General features: G+C 38.4%; 1 protein-coding gene across 1 annotated transcript in view; it reads right to left on the bottom strand.

Moving 5' to 3' along the window:
• NFRKB (nuclear factor related to kappaB binding protein) overlaps positions 1-22,336 on the bottom strand; it is a gene marked incomplete in the record, with an annotated part of 1,477,031 nt that extends 1,454,695 nt beyond the window's left edge. The window contains 1 exon segment of the mRNA XM_044081086.1: positions 22,106-22,336.
• Positions 22,337-22,550: the final 214 nt, after the last annotated feature.

Here is a 22,550-nt window from a genome sequence, read left to right as displayed (position 1 = left end):
GTTCAATCAAGAGATCACTTAAATAGAACCTGTCAGACAAAGTGAAGTAGGCCAAAAGATCCCAAAAAGGAAGACATCATGCCGCGATCTAACAAAATTCAGGAAAAGATGAGAAACAAAGTAACTGACATCTATCAGTCTGGAAAAGGTTACAAAGCCATTTCTAAAGCTTTGGGACTCCAGCGAACCATGGTGAGAGCCATTATCCACAAATGGAGAAAACATGGGACAGTGGCGAACCTTCCCTGGAGTGGCCGGCCTACATAAATTACCCCAAGAGGTCACAAAAGAACCCAGAACAACATCTAAAGGACTGCAGGCCTCACTTGCCTCAGTTAAGGTCAGTGTTCATGACACAACCGTAAGAAAGAGACTGGGCAAAAATGGCATGCATGGCAGAGTTCCAAGGCGAAAACCACTGCTGACCAAAAAGAACATAAAGGCTCATCTTACTTTTGCCAATAAAACATCTTGATGATCCCCAAGAATTTTGGGAAAATATTCTGTGGACTGACTAAACAAAAGCTGAACGTTTTGAGAGGTGTGCATCCCATTACATCTGGCGTAAAATTAACACAGCACTTCAGAAAAAGAACATCATGCCAACAGTCAAACATGGTGGTGGTAGTGTGATGGTCTGGGGCTACTTTGCTGTTCTGGACCTGGACAATTTGCTGTGATTGATGGAAGCATGAATTCAGCTCTCTAGCAAAAACTCTTGAAGAAGAATGTCCGGTCATCAGCTTGTAACCTCAAGCTGAAGCGCACTTGTGTTTTGGATCATTGTCCTGCTGCAGAACCTACCAGAAAGTCCACCTCTGAATGGCTTAAAAAAAAAAACAAAATGAAGGTTTTGGAGTGCCCTAGTCAAAGTCCGGATTTGAATCCAATTGAGATGCTGTGGCATGACCTTAAAAAGGCGCTTCATGCTCGGAAACCCTCCAATATGGCTGAATTAAAACAATTCTGCAAAGAAGAGTGCGCCAAAATTCCTCAACAGTGATGTGAAAGACTCACTGCAGTTATCGCAAATGCTTGATTGCAGCTGTTGCTGCTAAGGGTGGCACAACCAGTTATTCGGTTTAAGGGGCAATTACTTTTTCACATAGGGCCCTGTAGATTTGGATAGTGATTTTTTTTTCTTAATAAATAAAATTATCACTTAAAAACTGCATTTTGTGTTTACTTGGGTAATTCTTTGTCTAATGTTTACATTTGTCTGATGATCTGAAACATTTAAGTGTGACAAACATGAAAAAAAAAAAAAGAACTCAGGAAGGGGGCAAATACTTTTTCATTGCACTGTATATGCAGATGACCTGAAATTGGGTAAACTGATTACATGTGTTACAGATAAGGTACGTCTGCAAAAGAACTTGACTACATTGACCATTTGGGTACAGGAGAATAATATGCTGATAAATACATCAAAAACTAAGCACATGAGATTTGGGAGACATAAATTGAAAGGCGAATATTTAATACAGCACACAGTGATAGAAACTGTAGATTCGTTTAAGGACCTGAGTACATGGGTAGCTCCAGCTTTGAGTTTTTCTAATCATAGCAACCAATTGGTTAATGATAGTTGCAGAACTAAAGGTTGTATAAAAAGATTTACAAAGTCTAGAAAATCAAAAATGATGAAGTCATTGTTTATTAGTTACATTAGACCCAAACATGAGTATGTAATAACAATATGGAAACCTTAAAAGAAAACAAGCATGAGTAAACTGGAAATAGTACAGGGGAAATATACCAAGGGTATCCATGGATGTGAAAATTTAAGTTATTATGAAAGACTAAAATATGTTAACTTGTACAGTGTCTCTTATAGATATCTAACAGATCATCTTATTTAGGTATATAGGGCATTTAGAAACAACTATCTGCAGAAATGTTTGAGGTTATCAAAAGATACTGGAAAATTATCAGACAACCTATGCTGAAGATTCTATACTTAGGATTGAGAAGTGTACTTATTGGTTCTGTGAGAGAGCAGCTGATGCATGGAACAGACTACTAAATTACATTAAAGCAAATTATAGTTTAGCTATTTTTAAGAACAGCCCGGCACTTACTATGGGAACAACTCTTTTGGTATATTGGCAGGCCAGAAGGGCATTAATGCCCGTGGTTGAAATATTAGCATGTACATATGCAAGTACCATTAAAGCCTCATTTTGTACTGGTAGCCCTTAAAAGCCCTTATGTAGGTCAAAATAGTGGGTATGCGTGTCAGCTAATACAGGTTTGTTCTCTGCTAGTTGAAGTTTTTTCAATATTGCTGTTAAACTGAAGTGATGATATGGGAAGGGCATACTTAGTTTTGGAATTTTTACATTTCTAGCAATAATATGGTGAGAGAAGATGGGAAATTCTACAGCCAAATTTTAAATGTGCTAGCACTTTAAATATCAGGTCTGTATACAAAGAAAATATGGTTAGGTCAAATAATACACAGAGATAATTTTGGGACATTCTTAGAAATAAACCCTTAGAAAAAAAAAAGTGGTTCATTAAAGAATTTTGAAAATCAGGTGCAGTGCATGTATTTATAGGTTTGTTTATGCACATTACAGAATAAAATGTAAATACTGCTCCTTCTAATAAGAAATTCACTGCTACCCAGGCATCAGACTGAACTTCTAAATGCAAAAGTAAAACATCTCCTTCTAATAAGAAATTCACTGCTTCCCAGGCATCAGACTGAAATGCCAAAGTAAAACATCTTCCTTACTGTAATTCACATATCAATATTTTCATTAGCTATCAAGGAATAAGTTCACGCAAATTGTAGCTGTAACGTACTTAACACCACTACGGCGACTGTATCTGCAATGCTGGGTCTGAGATTGGGGTGGGGTCCGTCAGTCAATGTTATCTGCTATAATACCTGGTTCAACAAATATTTTCCTTTTGTCATATTTGCAAGTTAGAAGGACACAGAACACAATTTTTTTCTTTTCTTTTTGAAGGAGATGCAAGCTGTCACACTCTTACTATTTAAGAAATTTAACTCTGCGGCTCCAAACCCTTCCATTCATTCCCTTTCCCAATATTAAGGAAAAATTGAAAAGGCACAATTCTCATCCCCCTTTTGAGTTTCTAATAGTCAACTTTTATCTCAAGTTAGGAGATGGCATAATGGTGAAGGCATTTACCATGCATACACAAAGTACAAGGACAAATTCTCACCTTAGGTCTTTAGTTGGCTACTGACTAAGCATGTAATAGTCTACAGACTTAAGTTTAAATATTAGACAATATTTATTAAAACACAGGCAGGGCTGGCTTAACGGTTAAGGTCTTTACCTGACAGACACAAGGAAAAGGGTTTGATTCTGATCCCCGTTATTGGCTAAGCTTATAACAGTCTGTAGACTGATAGCCTAGTATGAACCTATGAACACCTAAAAACTGGGTGGTTGGGTTTGGAACAATGGTTAAGGTCTTTACCTCATACAGAAATATTTTGGAAATTTTATGAAAAGCTGTATAAAGCAGAGAAATGTAGAAATCAAGAAAAAGTACAAATGGAAATGTTTATGGATAAATTAAATATGACAAGGTTAGAAGCAGATGAAGCTCAATTACTAAGAGAATAGGAGGAAATGTGGCACAAATGGTGATGTATAACCAATCCACAGGAAAGTCTCTAAAATAGATGGTATTCCTGTGGAAGTTTGGAAATTAGGAAGGAAAAAAGTGATAAAGATCTGGCAGGTTTTGGTTAACAGTATTTTAAAAGGACAAGCACCAACATCCTGGAAGAAAGCTGTGGTGGCTGTAATACCTGAAGATGATAAAAACCCATCAGATCCAGCTACAGATAGGCCCATTTCAATTCTAAACCATGACTGGCAACTCGATACCATAAAACTCTACTGTCAATCATGAGCAGAGAGGTGATCCGCTGTGGTGACCCTTAACTGGGAAATGCCGAAAGAAGAAGAAGATCATAAAGTATTTATGTCTATAATGGCTAAAAGGATGGCAAAGGTTTTGTTGCCAAAATTGACAGATATGGATCAATCTGGATTAGTGGAGGGGAAGCAAACATTTGGCAACATTAACAGAACAATGATGATCCAGACAGAAGCAGAATGCAACAAAATAACACTGTTATTGGTGGGTCTTGATGCACAGAAAGCATATGACAGAGTAAGCTAAGAAGTTATGAGTAGGGCGATGGAAGCATTTGCATTCCCTGATAAAATTATAAGGTTGATTAGGAGAATATAGGAGGGACTGGAGATGAAAATTAAAGTGGGGGTCCTCTCTGATAAATTCTGTTTGAGCAGAGGAACCAGGCAGGGGTTCCTTTTCCCCTTTGTTATTTGTATTATATTCAGAACCACTGGCAATGAAAATAAGGGAGTCAGAAATTCAAGGATATAATTGGTATGGTAATCAAGGAAAAAGTGGTTTTATTTGTAGCGGATATTTTTTAATTGATAAAAACCAAAACAGGATATTTCACTCTTATGGAACATTCTAAGGCAGTTTCAAATCTTTTCAGAATTCAAAATTAATGAAAATAAAAGAAATACAATAGCTGCAAACTGTGCAACCACACATGAATTGGTCCAGCAACACCCATATTTTTGGAGACGTGATAAAATGAACTACTTAGGAGTATGGATTAAAAAAGATTCTGTTAAGGCAGCTAAGGATATGTGGGAAGAAGTTAATACAAAAACTGAAAAAAAATGGAAGCTCTGTTTTATGGATACAGGTAGCACGATACGATCTGTGAAAATGTTTTTGGTTCCTTTATTTTTATACACAGGCAGGGCATAATTTTTTTTATCAACCAGAGAAGAAGTTGTGGATGGCAATTAATAAAAAGAGTTGAAGGATATTATCTGGGAGGGGATAAGGGCAAGAATCAAATGGGATAAGTTGATCTTTCTACTAGAATAAGGTGGCTTGTGATTACTCAATTTAAAGGGGTAATTCAGAGCTACACCAGTTCAGGCTCCTACACACATCACAAGAAGAAAGCTTTAACTCATAGTGAAAAAGGATGATGATGAAGCAGGGGAAGCTCAAGAAATAAGGAGAAAATGGTATTTTGGATGCAGATCCTTAAGGAGAATAACAATAACCATACAGATTATTATATTCATATGGTAGCATAAAGTAGTCTAAGAACTAAGCAAAAGAGAGATTCTGCCAACAGGGATGACTGCAATTACGGGTACAGAGAATAGGCAAGCGAGGGCTGAACTTACTGGAGAAAACTGGCAAGGAAACCAAGGTATTGGGAGCAAATAAAGAGAGAGTGAACAGTAACAGAATGGGAAGAGACCAATAATTCATTTGAACTGCAGGCTAGAGATTGTCTTTTTTTAATCAAGTCTTGCTAGGGAAGAGTATAGACATTCAGAAAGGAATAGGGGAAGCCTAAGAAAAAGACAAGCACTTGTAAAGTTTTAGTAGAATCTTGAAAAAAAGCTGCTGTTAAAAAGGGGACAATTGGTAGGACATATAAATACTGCAGAATTACTATAGGAATCAGAGGAGGTTAGAAAGGATTGGGAAGAGAAACTGGATAAGCAATTCACATAGAAACAATGGGAGGATATATGTATGGCTCCCAAATATGCAACAAACTCTAGATGTTGTATCTTTGCCTGTTAGCATCTGCATAATATTTTTTATTCTCCAAAGAATTTTATCTCAGGTAGACTGCAAATGTTGGAGGTGTGAGGGGAAGAAGAAGTAAGTGAGAACATATTTTTGGGAGTGTAAGGAGCTGGCAAAATTTTAAAATTCCTTACAGACTACTATATCAGAAATACTGGGTGAGTAAAACTGGTATAACTACAGAAATTATTTTTTGAGTCATGATAAAGAATCGGATTTGCCTAGACTTATTAAGGCCTTGCCGAGTTTAATTCTGGTGGCTGCCAAAAAGACAATTACTATAAAATGGAAATCAAAGGTCTAAACCAACAGTACTAGAAGACGTTACTATAATAACGGAGAGATAAAGTGTAAGAGCAAATTATGTGGAAAAATGGGGATTGTGGGAACAATACATGTGGAATGAATTTTTGGATGAGATTGGGAGGTTTAAGGAAAGGCAAGAACTGAATGAGCTATGTAATGTTCGATTGACAATGACTGTACAGAAGATTATAACTGATGTGTATTAAACCCTGTTCTTCTTCAGCTGATGATCTTCCAAGCGAATACCTAAAAATAGCAGCCAACAGCATTGCTTATCTTGTCCGATTCCTTTATATATATATATATATATATATATATATATATATATATATATATATATATATATATATATATATATATTGCATACATACCACATACATACATATACACACACATTATATATATATATATATATATATATATATATATATATATATATATATATATATATATATATACATACATATACACATAGCTCAATCCAGGAATCCCACATTCCCTCTCTCTGGAAAAAAGTTATACATTATCCCTCTACACAAAGGAGGAAATTCAACAGATAATTTTAGACCTATACCAATCTTACATCCCCTTGCCAAAATACTAGAAAAATGTATTCAAAAACAATTGCTAGACTATCTCCTGCAGGAAGAACTCCTATACCCTACACAACATGGCTTCCATCCTTCCCACAGTAGTAGCACTGCCCTTCTAATCTATATAGAAACTGTCAATAAAGCTAGAGATAATGGGAAACTAGCCTCTTCTTTATTTCTAGACTTGTCTGAAGCCATTGATACAGTTTGTCACAGCAAACTTCTACTTCAAATGTCCTCGCTAGGTCTCCCTCAGCCCACCCTTCTGCGGTTCAAAAGCTACCTGTCCAATAGGCATCAGTCAGTAAAATGGCACTGCACGCTTTCTGCTTACCTCCCAGTCACCACCACTTTACCACAAAGCTCTATCCTTAGTCCCCTCCTCTAACATTTTCACCAACACCCTCTATACTTCCACACAACACGCCACCCTAATACAATATGCAGATGATTATGCTCTCATTTGTACATCTGACAGCATGGTACACCTCAAAAAAATGGCTCAGTAAGCTTTAACAGGCACTTAACCATGGCTTTGTATCTCACAACTTATGCTCAACCCAAAAAAGACTTTATCCCCAAATCCCTCTATCATGAAAAAACAAAATTTAAAGTCCTCTCTCTCGATAATACAACTGAAGTCACTTCTCATAGCAGACTATTAGGGGTGATAGTGGATGTTAATCTTACATTCAACCTGCATATACAAAACTGCTTAAGAAAGACTCATCAAAAAATGCATACACACATACAAATATTTCAAGCACGGGAATTAATGCCCTTCTAGCTTGCCAATATACCAAAACACTTGCTCCCATAATAAGTGTCCAGGCTGTTCTTAAAAAAATATCTCAACTAGTACTTGCTTTAATGTAATTTGGTAGTCTGTTCCATGCATCAGCAACTCTATCAGAGAACCAATTAGTACACTTCTCATTCCTATAGATTCTTCTATAGAAATTGTCTGATTATTCTCTAGTATTTATTGATAACCCCAAACAATCAATCCCAGAAGTAGTTGTCTCTAAATGCGCTATATACCTGAATAATATCTCCTCTTAGATATCTAGAAGAGACACTGTACAAGTTCAGAAATTTCAGTCTTTCATAATACCTTAAATTTTCACATCTATGGATGCCCTTGGTATATTACTTTTCCCAGTTTACTCATGCTTGTTTTCTTACAGGGTTTCCATATTGTTGTTATTCCATACTCAAGTTTGGGTCTAATGTAACTAATAAACAATGACTTCATCATTTTCTATTTCCTAGACTTCATGAATCTTTTTATATAGCCTATAGTTCTGTAACGATCATTAACCACTTGGTTGATATGATTAGAAAAACTCAAAGCTGGAGCTACCCATGTACCCAGGTCCTTAAAAGAATCTACAGTTTCAATCACTGTCTGCTGTATTAAATATTCACCTTTCAATTTATGTCTCCCAAATCTGATATGCAGTTTTTGATGTATTTATCAACATATTACTCTCCTGTGCCCAAATGGTCAATTTAGTTAAGTTATTTTGCAGACATGCCATATCTGTAATGCATGTAACAGTTTACCCAATTTCAGGTCGTCTGCATATAGACAATAGAACACCTCAGGTGAAAAAGTTAGTTCTGAAAGATACAATCTAAACAAGTAAGGGCCTAGGACAGAGCCCTGTGGGACACCCTGACTGTAACCAACGATTTCACCTGCCCAGTTGCTGTACACTTGCCGTGTCCTATTTGTAAGCCATGCAGCTATCCAGCTTATCATGAGTCCATCAATACCTAGGTGTACTAACTTATTGATCAGTGTTTTGTGCATGACCCTGTCAAATGCTGAAGTTAAATATATATAAATTACATCTCAGCACAGTTATTCATTCATAGCTATTATTACATTGTTATAGAACAGCATGTTAAAGGTGGTAATAGATTTATTTTGAACATATGCATGCTGATATATGGTTTCAAGTCTCAACCTATCTACTTCTGACACTAACGTATCCAATAATACTTTCTCCATTATTTTTCCATAACATGAAAGTAGACTTAAGGGTCTATAGGACTCTGGGTTTGTCCTACTCCCCTTTCCCTTAAAGACAGGTTTAACAACCACGTCTCCAATCTTGAGGAATCTCCCCATATTTACATGACCTAGTGAATAACACATATAATGGTACCATATGTTCTTGCTGAAGTGTTCTCAGGTCATTGTTACCAATTCAGTCTCCTCCCTGTGCTTCCCCTTTGTGGAGCTAAACTGGTTTGCATAGATTTTGTAAATATCTCTATAATCTGTTCTGAGAATACATTTTAGAATCTGCACACAGTTTATCAATTTGTATGTTTTTATTCCTTCCCCATCTTATGCATCTATAAAAAGGTTTCCTATTATGCTCAATTATCTTTATATAAATTTTCTTCAAATTTGTCTTGATCTTGTCTCACACTATGCTTAATCTGTCTGTCCAGCTTGTTTAGTTCAGTTTTCAAAGTTGTAGTTCGACCTCTCTTCCATTTCTTATATTTCTGTCTCTTACCTTAATCAGATATCTTGTTCTTATGGAAATACACCCCCCTGATGTTGTATGCCTAGATCCTGATAAAACATTTTTTGATTTATTGTACTCAAACAATTTCTCTTTCAAAACTTTCCACATTCCATCTGCAGTTATCCCACTGAACACCTCACTCCAGTTAGTTTTACATAGTGACAGTTTTGCTTCCATACAATCTGTAATTAACATTCTGTGCACTGGTTTAGATTTCAGTTTGGCAGAATTACCTAGCAACAAATTAACTTGTATAACCCTACGATCACTGCACATCAATGGTGGTAAAACTTGAAGTAACAGTAATTTCCTTAGGAACACAGACGATGTCTAGTATGTTCTGTTCCCTGGTAGTTTTTTTTTTTACAATCTGAAGCAACTGTTGTTCTTGAATGTATGTCGTGAATAATTTCCTTACTAATGCTGTTGAATCGATATTATTCCAGTCTGTTTCTGGTAAATTTAGGTCTCCAGCTAATACTATTCTTCCCTTCTATGTTTCACGCAAGAAATGTACGAATTCCTCTAGGTCATCTGCACTTGACTTTGGTGGTCTATACACTCCAACTGTTATATGTTCCAGGGTTGTCTTTAATGTCACAGTTACAGTCTATAGTATCGGTGTTATCACTGAACATCTAATGCTCACAGGTCTCATAACTATCTTTAATCCCCATCATAACACCTCCACCTGATGTTTTGTTAGATTGTCTATCACAGGAATGACACTTATACCCTGACAGAACTGGTTTCCAGTCATTATTCTTTAACCATGTTTCACAAACAAACAAAAAAAACAACCAACCAACATCATCATTCATCTTGTTGAAACATAGCAAATTTTCCAATAAAAAAACTATTAATGCTCCTAGCATTAACAACCAGATGCATCAAATGTTGCTACCTGTAAACTGTTAAGTTTTCAACCTGGCAAAAATCCTGCCTAGTGTTTGTTAAATATTGCAAAATATCTGCTGCAAAAATTCTCTTCCCTGATCTTGACAAATACATGCCATCCTGTCTGAATATGTGTGCCCTAAACTAGGCTTGGATGCTGTACACATTTCCATTTTTTAAAAAACAGGATATTTTTTCCATACAAGTATTTACCCAAAAAATCTTTTCAATCACAGTGACCTGACTATCCTTTTTATAGGTGATTTGTGAAAAATACATCCTAACACCAGTACAAGCTATACTAAGAGGCTGTCAGTTCCCTACTAAAAGTAAGAGAATCCATATGGATGACATCATTTGTACAAACATGAAAAACAGATCCGTACTTCATTACATTAAGGCATTCCAAGGCCGGTCTCACATCTTCTATTTTTGCTCCTGGCAAGCATAACACTATTCAGTGTTCATTATCTTCTCTGTAAATATAAGTATCAGTTCCTCTAATAATGAACCTCCAATTACAAGAATATCTTTGCAGACCAGCTCTGAAGAGTCTTCAACTTCTAATACAGTAATACCTGCTCTATCATTTTTATGAAGGATAGATCATCACCATTAGCCTTATTAATCTCACTGTTTTCATTGTGTATTAAATTCTCATCCAGCTGGTATTGTAAATCCACAGCTTGAGCCATGTAGTCATCATAATTCTTTCTCTTCTTTTTTCTTACAATAATCTTCTTCAATCCATCCATGATCAGTTTTGATTTCTTCATTTTCACCTACCCATTGCCTCTTTTTTCTAACTTCTCTTTTGGAAAAATTATGTCTTTTTCTGGAGACTGAAGGTTTTTTTTTATATCAAATATTATCATTCCGTGTAACCTGCGTGTTACATAACAAATCAGTGTCCTTTTTAGTATGTATTTTCTTTAATTTTACAGACATTAATCAGTTTCTTTTTCTTTCTTATTTGTTGTGAACTTCTTCCTTTCTTTCTTTGTTTTGTTGTTTCTTTCTAAACAAACCGGATCCTCAGATTGCTGAATACGTGCATCCAGAATTCCATCTGTCGGGGGCATCATCTTGTTTCATAGGGTTCAAATGATCTTTGCAGACAATAGATGCATCATTTCCTAAATGTGTTCTATTAGTTCTTTGCCTAACATTACCTATCTCACCAGTCCGGTCATTAATATACGAAACAGTTCTCCAAGCCATGCCAATTGCACAAGTGCAATCATCATCATTAAGTCTACATTTACTTCTAACAATGGTAATCAAATCATCCAACTTTTGACACGAGAGACACAGATCACCAGTGATCTCAGCTGTTACCTTTAAATATGCACAGCATTTATTACATTGTACAAAATATTTGTGTATTAGTAAATCATTAATTGCATACAGAACTGGTTTGCAGTTATTGTTCTTTAACCATGTTTTACAAACAACAGCAACAACAACATCATTGTAGGGTCATAGGTAGATACTGGGCTATCTGCCCGAAGGCATATATTAGCCCAGCCACGTTGTGCGGTATTCACCGCCCCTTTGGTTAGGTCCCTAGGCCCCTGATCTAGCAGCTAGTAACCTTGGCCCCTATCTAATAGAGCTATTGGTATGATCCCTGGTGTGAACTTTGTTACCCATCCACTCGTCAAGGTTCCTCTTGAAGAGTGATAGTGAAGGGCTCTGTCTTATGTAGATCGAGACCTTGTTCCATAGCAAGGGAAGTCTTTGTGAAGGGAATCTATCCCTCCAGCATGTTCTATTCATTGTTGTGCTGAGGTTTATATCCCTAGAGTGTGTAGCTCAAGTGGATTTGGTTTTGCTAAGATGCAGCATGTTCAACAGTTCTGGGTTGGACATGGCTCTGTATGTTAGACAGAGATTGCCTCTGAAAAGGTGGTATGCAACAGAGAAAAGCATTAGTTTTTTCAATCGTGTTGCAAAGGGCAACTGTTTGAGGCCAGTAATCCTCTTAGTGAGGTACCTCTGTGGTCTCTCCAGCTGCTGGAGATGCCTAGCCAGGTACATTCCAATTGATGCATTGTATTCAATAATGGGTCTGATGAGGAAAGAGTAGAGGGGCACCACAACATCCTTAGAACTTGATGCGAAGCCTTCTGTGATCAGATGGGTCACACAGAAGGATTTTCTAACCACCTTGGCAACATGGTTATCAGAGGAAAGCTGACTATCTACTTGGGTCCCTAGATCCCTTATTACTACTTCAGATTTCAGGGGGTTACCTCCTATGTGGTAGTTCGCGGGTACTCTGTTTTTTCCAAAGGGGATTACTACGCATTTTTTAGCATTTAGCTTGAGACCATGGCTTTGACACCATGTATCAGTCTCGGTTAAGGAGGATATCTATGTCGGCCGGAGACTATTATAGCACCCAGTTTGCAGTTGTCTGCAAACTTGGTCAGCCACAGCCCATCAGTGTTTGCCTGTACTTCCGAGAAGTATATGCCAAACAGGAGGAGCCCCAGAACAGAGCCCTGAGGCACACCGCTCATTACTGGTCTGGATTCGGACATAGATCCCGCAACTCTTACTTTGAGGGATCTGTCCGAGAGCCAGTTTGCGAGCCATCTTGTGACATAAGGGTTTATGCCCAGGTTGGTGAGTTTATCAATAATACCCGAATGGGGAATGGTGTCAAATGCTTTAGCAAGGTCAAGGTACGCCGTGTGCACCTCCTTTCCCTTATCTATAGCCTGAGTAACTGTCTCAAAGAAGTCCACCAGGTTCAGGAGACATGATCTGCCCTTGACAAAGCCGAACTGTGTGGGGTCAAGTGTTTGGAGGTTCCCAATCTCTCCATTTAGGTGTTCCATAATGATTTGCTCCATTGCCTTACAGATCAGACTGGTCAGGCTTATTGGTCGGTAGTTCCCAGGGTCGGTTGTAGGCCCACCCTTGTGCAGCGGAACCACCGTTGCTGTGCGCCATTCTATGGGCACATATCCTGTCGGGATGCTGAGACTGAACAGGGTATTCAGATGCGGGGTTAATTCATTTTGGTGCTCACGTATGACACAGCCCAGGACACCATCTGGTCCCATGGAGGCAGTGTTTTTAGCTTTAGATAGAGCCTTATTAACCAACGTATCAGTAATAACTGGAGTTACACAATCCCCTGGAATAGTAGAGGCTGTGTAGGTGGTGGTGGGGGGAGGATTTGCACTGAACCTGTCAGCCAAGATGTTGGCAATGTCAGTGGGGTCAGTGTATTTTGTTCCATTTTGTACTACCTCAGAACAGACCTGAGCATTGCCATTTAGGTTTCTGACGTAACCATAGAAGGCCTTATGGTTATCCTTGGCAACTTTCTTTTCGAAATAGGCTTTAGTTGACTTGATGAGGGCCCTCAATTTCTTACTGAAGCTGATCAGGGAAGATTTTTCTACTTGAGATTTGGCCTTTTTTTGTATGTCTCCTCCTTGTACACTGCATTGTAAATACATCTTTGTTATACTATGGCATAATGTTACTCTGATTTTTTTTTATTTTAGTCATTGCTACATTCCTTGTAAATAACTTAATGCTAACCAAATTTCTCAAACATATTGTTAACTGCATTCTCAAAATACTGTACTTTTTTACCTTGTATATATTCGTATTGTACATTTCTCTGTGTTTTTGTACTGTTGAGTATGTTACAACTTGAATTGTTAGGTTTTTCTTATTTTAATTATTCCTCTGGAGCTTTTCTCCTTGGGTCTCCACTGAAAAGGGGCCCTCTGGGCCCAATCACACTAACCCAGTTAACAAATGTAAAATTAAAATAAATAAAATACTCATTTAAGGAATCCATATTCAGCTTCAAGCAAATAAAATATTGTAAAATAAAAGAATAATCAAAATCAGTAACCACAGAATTTAAGAGAACTTAAATCAACTTCTATGATAAAAAAAAAAATCACACAAGCAATATATAACTAAATACTAAAGTACAGTAAAGTTGTTCTAATCGTACAAGTTCTGCAAGCCAGACAAAAGCTGTAATTCCTTTAAGTCAGACGTGCAGTAGCTTCTGCTCACTATTGCTCACAGTCACACTTCTTAACAGTAAAGCTCAATAAATCACAAACCAAGGTAGGATTATTTAGATATGTTCAGGGGAGAAGAGGTATGCTTTACAGAGCCAAAAACTTTCGTACCGATGTAACTAAGACTACACTTGCCACTACTTACCTCCTCCCCACTCTTCTTTATGGTGCTCCCATCCTAACATTCAGGCTTCACAAATTAAAACTTAAATTATGCTATAAACAAAGTTGCTATATTTGCTGCACATACCCCTTTCAAAACCCACCAATGCATAGCACTAAAAAGCCTAAATTATTTAGAACTACCACATAAACTAACTTATGCACAGTTTCTGACCATCTATAAAATTATCCAGCGTGCATCTGCCTGTCCAGCACTAAAAAAAAATAAATAAATAAAAACAATTCTACACAACTATGTTTCCAGTTGGACACTGCCATTCAATGACCAAAAAATCCTTTATGTACAAACCCAGATGGGCATTGTCTGTACTTGTACAAGGTTGCCAAGGCCTGGAACTCCGTACCTGTATCCAACAAGTCCATTCTATTCCTCCCATCTTTCAAAACTACTCTGAAAGACTTCCTAGCTAAAATCTGGCTCTGTTCTTGTTCAAAACCTGGACAAACTAGATCATTAAATGTGAAGTAGTACCTTTTCACTCCTTATACCTCCTTACTCCCCCTTCTTCACTTACTTCCTTACTGCTATCCAATTCTCTTCCCTTACTTTCTCTCTAAATATAGCATAGGCTAAGTCTGCTTTTCCCTCATTTTATACTGCAATTCCTATTTGTATTAGACTAACTTACCTTGAATTTCTCTACAAACTGTCTAAAATTTCTCTAAATATTAAATGATTGTCATATACCTTCTATCAATTCTTAACCAATGTTTTTATACCATGTCTAATTTGTTACAATTATTTAAGCTGCAGGCGTTTCTGTTTTTGAAGATTGTAAAATTACTGTTCTTAAAATGTTTTGTAATAACTTGGAGCTTTTCTCCCTGGGCCTCTGCTGAAAATGGGCACTTACCCAGTTAGGCTTTCCCAGTAATCAAATGACAATCAATAAATCAATTAATACAGTATAACGTTTGCAACTGAAAACATGTCAATATGGTTTGCTTTGGTTTATATAAAATGTATGACAATACAATAAAGATTTTTTTTTAAAAAACAAGAACTCTTCACCTCATGGGTACAGGAATTGATTCTGCCCTCAGATTATTGGTTAAACTTAGAAAGGCCCTTTAAAGAAGTCAGCCTAGTATTCAGCTATAGAACTATGAACCTCTTCACTGTTGCTGACTCTTGCCTACTCCTCCAGCTCTTAAAAAGGGAAGAGAGAGAGCTAATCTTAAGGAGTGGGTACACAAAAAAAGTTACAATTGTAGTTAAAAGCAGGAAATAATGACAAATATATTTATTATTTATTTGTTTGTCTTTGTTTACTGGGAAAGATGAACTGGGTAATATCCATTTTCACTGGAGGCTCAGGGAAAAAAATTCCATTTGTTTACAACGGTAGTTACGTTTATACATTCTAAGATTTTACAGAGATGAAGTTACTAAAGAGAGAGACAATAAAAAAGTCTAAAATCTCAAGAAGGCCAGTGCCCAAGATAATAATTCACAGTATCCAAAAAATATCGCAGCCACACCGTATGCACCACTGAACAGTTTTAATATGAGCAATAGAGGCAATAAAATCAATATGCAAAGCTTTCGAGACAAGCTCTTTCTCAATGCTTCAACAAAATAAAGTGCCATTTAAAGTCTCATATACAATGAAATACACCAACTAGCCAATAATGTAACAGCACCAATTAAATAAAAAATACAACAATAATTAAAATCAATCAAAATGAATAACATATCAACTTTTAAACTTAAACACACAACCCAAACGTATAAAAACACTTTTATATAAAATTATGCCTTTCAAAACAGGCTTAACATTATGTTGAGAATATAATCCTGGCAATGCATCCGCCACTCCATAACTTCCTTCACCTCCAATTAATGTTACAGTGCAACAAAACAGTCACAGGAACACAGTGAATCAACACAAGAAAACAAAATCTACACTGCAAAGGTTTAAAAAAAATGTCAAATAAAACACAGTCAGTCCACAGGGACCAAGCACAACTAAACAAAAAAATATATATATAAAAAATAAAACGGACCACCACGGTCAATTGCTCCACTTTACTTAGTTTGTTTGTTTTTTGTATGTCTGAGTAAAGTGGAGCAATTGACCTTGGTGGTCCGTTTTATTTTTTATATTTTTTTTGTTTAAAAAATGCACAGAATCTTAAAACCCCAAGCTACTACTTCATTTTGTTAATTGACTCATTCATCTAGGATTTGATATCAAAATTTCTAGTTCAAGGTATAGCAACAAAGAAGTCTTGTGTAGAGATCCAATGGTGAGGAGTCAAACATTAATAAAGTCAAATGTCAGTTTCACTGCTACAAACAAGAAAGTGCACATTACTGTAAAACAAATACTGTGTAGGTTTCAGCTCACTATATTTTAATTTAGCTTCGGTATCTCGACTGAAGAAACTCCAGCTGTACTCAGTTGCATACCGTCTACTCAGAGGTGAACTCTGCCTGACATACAAGGCCATGTCCAACCCAGAATTGATGGACATGCTCCACCTAAAGAAAAACATATCCCCTCGAGCCACTCGCTCTAGGGATCTAAACCTCACCACAACAATAAATAGGACGTGCTGGAGGGATAGATTCCTGTCCCAGAGACTTCTCATGCTTTGGAACAATCTACATTAGGCAGAGCTCCTCGCTAACACTCTTCAAGAGAAACCTGGATGAGTGGATGGCAAACAAAGTTTACCCTGGGGATCACTTTAGTGGCTCTGCTAGACAGAGGCACAGGGAACTAATCTAAGGTGGCAGCGAAAGGCAACACACTCTGGCTAGGCGTATAAATGCATTCGGGCAGATACCTATCTCAAACAAAATATAAACTTTACTTCTAAATAAATTTTAGAATAAAATTATTCAAGATTGTTTATTTTCAGTTTTCAATACTCGGATAACTTACTCCAGAAACACAACAGACAGGAGGAGAAGGTAACCACACACAATACATACCCAGTCACACATGGTACCATCACAACTTCAAATCATACACATACTCACACAAAGACATACTCGGAGGCTCTGATCAAAAATTTACCAAAACAGCAGAGGCCACCAAAGCAGACACCCAAACAACTACCACCTCACGACCCAACACATGCAACACATAGACCACACAGTCAGAGTGTCAAACAGTCACAGCCCTTAAGGCCAAACAAAATACCAGACACACTTGTCATTGGTGATTCCATAGTCAGACACACTGACGTCCCGCTCACCAGACTGAGTAAGGAGAAGGTCACAGTAAGCTGCCTGTCGGGCGCTAGAATCCGCCACATAACGCAAGCACTCAGGTCTCTCAACAGCAGGTACAAGTGCGACTCAGTCACTGTCCACGCTGGTGTCAAGCGACCTGAGACGCACCTCCTTGGACTACATGAAAGGGACATCGAGGAGCTCTCTGATTATGTAGCCCAGGCAGGTATGACCCTGACCTTGAGCAGTATCCTACCTTCACCTAGAATGATGCCACAATACAGTGATAAGATGATCAGCTTTAATAATTGGCTTAAATTCTGGTGTCATTCAAAGGGGATCCAATGTCTGTCTGCCTGGGATGACATGCTGGACAAGCCACGCTGCTTCACAAGGGACGGCTTGCACCTGTCACCCCTGGGCTTCCGGATATTGGCAAAGGCTCTTGCCACCCCCATAGTGCCTTTTTAGGCAAGGCTCAAATTCTAAACCTACCACCCTAGAACACCAAAAAGGAAAAAAACTAAGGGTAATGCTGCTCAATGCCAGAGGTCTCACTCTCAAGATGCACGCACTCGAGGCCCTTCTCAATATGGAGAACATCGATGTCTGTGCTGTGACAGAAACCTGGTTCATAAGGCTCCTGAGAGCACCCCAGCACTAACAGGTTTCACCTCATATCATGCGTTCCGGCCCCAAAATCTGGACAACACCAAGAAAGGAGGGGGGGTGTCCATATTCATAAAGGACACCCACACCTCAAGGTTGGTGGCAACGCACGATGCATCGGAGACCATCCAGGTGCAATTAACCATAGGCAAGACTGCTCTGCAATTTGTAGCATGTTACAGGCCACCCTCTCAAACTCAGGAACCTCACATGGCCTTCCTGAAAACATTGGAGGGGATAAATGTATCTCCAAACACCATCATACTAGGTGACTTCAACTACCCTAATATAGACTGGGAACACTACTCAAGCCCGAACACTCTAACTCAAAGATTCCTGGAGTTCATAAACTCAAATGCCATGGAACAACTAGTCACCATCCCCACAAGAGGAGAAAACATACTTGATCTCATCATCACGAACATGGGATCAAAATGTTCAACACCGGAAGTATACCCCTCACTGGTGAGATCAGATCATAAACTAATCTCGCTGGAGGTCCTCATCCCGCCCCCACCTGAAACAAAAAAGACCACAGTGAAAAACTTCTCAAAAGCCGATTTCACACTTCTAAAAACTAGTGTGGTCTCCTTTAAGGCCCCTGAGCCAGTAGTAAACATTACTCAAACCGCTGAATCACTTACAAATGCCTTCTACCAGCACCTACAGGACTGCATGGATCAGGCAATCCCAAACAAAACGAAGACTCTCTGTACCAAAGGCAAGCGTCCAGTCTGGTGGACCCCAGCCATAAACAAGCTCTACAACAAAAGGAGGAAGCTACTACAAGATAGAGCAAAATCCTTGAAAGGTAAGACACTTTGATCATTATAAGTAAAAAAACTAAGAGCTCTCATAAAATCATCCAAGGCAAATTTTGAGAGAAACATCGCCAAGGACTCTAAAGACAATCATAAGGCCTTCTTTAGCTATGTTAGAAACCTAGGAGGAAACTCCCAGATATGCTCAGAATTAGTTCAAAATGATGTGAAAATTACTGAACCTACACACATTGCTAACATACTGGCTGACAGGTTCAGTGCAAACTTCTCCCCTCCCCCAAAAGGAGAGATATCTATTCCAGAGGATTGTAGCCCCCAAACATCTCCAACGCCCAGGTGAGAACTGCCCTCACTAAGGCAAAAACACAGCATCCATGGGACGGATGGTGTCCCCGGCTGTGTGCTTCATGAACTCAACGAGGAATTAAACCCACAGTTAGGACAGCTGTTTAATCTTAGCCTCACCTCAGGATACGTACCCAAGGAGTGGCGCAAGGCGACTGTGGTCCCACTTCATAAGGGCGGTGCCTCCACAGACCCTGGAAATTACCGCCCCATTAGCTTGACAAGCCTTATCTGCAAAGCCATGGAGAGGATCATAATGGAACTCATAAATAAAGACATAGGGAACTTGCAGACTTTGGATCCAACCCAGTTTGGCTTTGTCAAAGGCAGATCCTGCCTCTTAAACTTGGTTGACTTTTTCAAGACAGTCACCAAGGCCATTGATGAGGAAAGGCAGTCCATACAGCCTACCTCGACCTGGCAAAGGCCTTGACACAATACCCCACTCAGGTATCATCGAAAACTCATCAGCTTGAATGTAAACCCATACATCACAAGATGGGTTGCAAACTGGCTAAGTGACAGAACCCACAGGGTCAGAGTTGCTGGAGCCATGTCAGACTCAAAGCCTGTCACAAGTGGTGTCCCACAGGGCTCAGTGCTGGGTCCACTCTTGTTCGGCATCTACTTTTCTGAAGTACAAGCAAACACAGGAGGGTTATGGCTGACAAAGTTTGCAGATGACTGCAAACTGGGCGCCATAGTTGAAAACACATCTGACACAGATATCCTCCAGAAGGGCCTCACAGAAACGTATAACTGGTGCCAGAGCCATGGCCTGAAGTTAAACGCCAAAAAATGCATAGTCATACCCTTCGGGAAAAACAAGGTTACCCCTAGCTACCATATAGGTGGCAATCCACTGAGCACAGAAAAAGTCATCAGGGATCTGGGGACCCAAGTTGACAGTAGCCTTTCCTTTGACACTCATGTTGTTAAAGTAGTTAGGAAAACCTTCTATATCGCCCACCTGATCATGAAGGGATTCACATCTAGATCAAGGGAGGTCATCGTCCCCCTGTACTCATCACTCATTAGACCTATGATTGAGTACAATGCCCTGTTCGGAATGTATCTGACCAGACACCTGCTGCAGCTTGAAAGGCCCCAAAAGTTCCTCACCAAAAGGATAAAGGGTCTCAAAAATATGTCTTATGCTGCCCGACTGAAAGAACTCCAGCTCTATTCAGTCTCATACCGCTTGCTCAGAGGTGACCTGTGCCTGACATATAAGGCCATGTCAAACCCAGATTTGATGAATATGCTTCACCTCAAAAAATCTAGATCCCTCAGAACCACAAGGGCGGGAGACTTAAACCTTGACACGGTTATAAATAGAACGTGCTGGAGGGACAGATTCATCACCCAGAGACTCCCTATGCTGTGGAACAAAATCCCGGTACATGTGAGGCAGAGCACCTCGCTGGCCTTGTTCAAGAGGAATCTTGACCAATGGATGGGAGATCGCAGATATACCCCAGGGATTACTTCAGTGTCACTGCTTGACAGAGGCACAGAAAAATGATAGGCATAGTTTTTATTCAAACTAAAGGGGTGGCGAAAGCCACATAACTATGGGCTAGGCTTATAAATGCCCTTGGGCAGATAGCCTAGTATGAACCTATGAACCTATGAAGAAGACATCAGAACACTTGTACAAAACTGCATCTTAAATATGGAAAAGCATACAAAGCTAGTACAAGCATTCAAGTGATACTGTATAACAAACTGAAACAAAACAATGCTTAAGGAATAATCTTATTATGTTAAGGAAATAAAATCTAAGTGCATCAAACCCCTCAAGTTTTCATCTCACAGGAGAAATTTTGCAGTATAATGTTAATAGAAAAACAACCACTGATAGATAGAATACAAGTCATGATTCAATAATGAAATAAACTATGCTTCTCTCCGAAAGTTAACCTAACACAAATTCCTCAATAACCATTTCATTACTTCAGAGTACCACACTGGAATAGATCCATCTCTTGCCACCTCATAGAGTTTAATTTCACCTGTTTTAATTAAGGCATGTTAAAATAACACATCTTAATACGATTTTATCTCTTAGCATTTGCCTGCATGTAACAGGGTGCACTTATGTAAATCTATAAATATTCCAGTAAGGAGAAGCATCTAGAATTTTATTACATAGATATCCACAAACTGTCACATACTACACAGAGAATCTCCAATCATTTACTGACTGAGCCCTTGACAACCGGCCCTAAATTAGTACAAACATCAGTAAACTGCGGTCATCCTTCAGCATTTCGCATCACACTTAAGAAACCCTCAAACCATTTGTCCTATTTCTTTCCTAAGTGTCTTCGTACTATTTCACACACTCTTGACCTTCTTACTCAAGCAAGCCCACATATGCTTTATCTGTCAAACGTCTGCAAAAATATGTACTAGTTTGTCCTCCGAAACATTTATGTGCATACTGTGATGCTGCTCCAGTCAAGATAGCCTCTACTCGCAAGAATGACACTCGTTAATAAGATCGCAGACAGTATCCTATTTTCCAGTCCATAATCAGTCTCCAAATGCAGCACACCTACTTAACATATATATATTACATCCTCACATAAATCATGACATTAACTGCATCAAAAAATTCAGACATCTTATTCTAGTATTCCCGATTAGAAAAATATGTTGAACACACTTTTATAAACATAGTGAACTACTGTCACACTATCTCACAACATTCAAAAGTACAAGTAAAATTGTTAGTGAACACAAACTAGTGCAAGATCACAAAAAAACGTATTTCGTGACTATGCCTGCTACATGCATTTAATACTTTGTGCACTTTTCTCAAAATTTTAAACTTGTCAAAAAATACTTCCAAATTATAAAGCACATAACCATTTAAACATACCTCTCAACAACAGGTAAGGAAGGATTTCCTGCTACCCTTCATCGTCCATTTGACCAAACGTTTAAATAATCACATATTAAGACACGTATCAAGATGTTAACCTCCGTAATAAGTCCATAACCCACAGTAAAATACCACGATCCATCTGCTTAGGGTCGAGACTTAGTAACCAAATACCAAATAGGTTGTGTTTCTGCCGGTACCGGAAAACCTTGCCCAACCGGAAGTGCAAGTAGTAAAGGTCTTCGACAGAAAGCGTATTGGTCCGCCGCGAAATTAGTCCGCAGTGACCGAAAAAGTAAATACTGGAAGCGTGACTGCGTGACGTTTATTTTTGGATGGTTGTGTAATTTATGTCCGTTATGTGTTTGTAGAAATTGTCTTGCTCACAGTTTGTAGGAATCAATTTTCTTTTATTAGGATATTTTAAGGGAGGGGGAGAATA

The sequence above is a fragment of the Protopterus annectens genome, chromosome 8.part0 (genome assembly GCF_019279795.1).
Source record: "Protopterus annectens isolate FY-2018-M chromosome 8.part0, PAN1.0, whole genome shotgun sequence".
Lineage (NCBI taxonomy): Eukaryota > Metazoa > Chordata > Ceratodontiformes > Protopteridae > Protopterus > Protopterus annectens.
The sequence above is the reverse complement of the archived record's forward strand: the minus strand, read 5'-3'. Positions and strand labels throughout refer to the sequence as shown.